The sequence below is a fragment of the Odontomachus brunneus genome, unplaced genomic scaffold (assembly GCF_010583005.1).
Source record: "Odontomachus brunneus isolate Ranch 3 - 2012 unplaced genomic scaffold, Obru_v1 Obru_scaffold_092, whole genome shotgun sequence".
In the NCBI taxonomy this organism is placed as follows: Eukaryota; Metazoa; Arthropoda; class Insecta; order Hymenoptera; family Formicidae; genus Odontomachus; species Odontomachus brunneus.
Window position 1 is genome coordinate 76,217 of NW_022639542.1, and position 627 is coordinate 76,843.

A 627-nucleotide genomic window follows, 5' to 3' on the forward strand; every position below is an offset into this window, starting at 1 on the left:
TCTCTCTCTCTCTTCTTCTCTCTCTCTTTTTCTTTCCCTCTCCCTGCACAAACAATGTAATAATATAGTGCTCTTGTTAATTAAATTAATTAATGCTTTATTATACCTGTATATTACCAGAGAGATAATATAATATATCGATGAGACGGTAGTAGTGCGTATGCATGAAACACGCACACACTCTCCCTCCTTCCCTATGTACACAGAAAAGTAGGATAATTATTCTGTCAGATGAGTGAGGGAGTGGGAAAGAGAGAGAGAGAGAGAGAGAGAGAGAGAGAGAGAGAGAGGGTAGCAGCACGGGGAAGAAATATAATGGTAAATGTTAATTAAGAGAGAATAGACAACTAATTAATAAAGCAGTCGGGTTTTCTGCAAACAGCTTTACACCACGTTGTACGGAATATTCATTCAGCACGATAGAGGGAGGGAGAGGCACGAACGTGGGGGTGTAAACGCGGACTCGTAGGAATCATGGGACTCCGGAGCTCGTTACGGGTAAATATCGTTCCGTAGGTATTTATCTTGTTCCGAACCGTCAACTTCGTTTGCTCCAAGATATGTACATCCGATTAGACTTATATATATATATATATATATATATATATATATATATATATATATATA

General features: G+C 38.3%; 1 protein-coding gene across 3 annotated transcripts in view; it reads left to right on the plus strand.

Moving 5' to 3' along the window:
* Nucleotides 1-627, plus strand: part of LOC116848238 (octopamine receptor Oamb) — a 72,702-nt gene that overhangs the window by 33,416 nt on the left and 38,659 nt on the right. The window lies entirely within an intron of this gene.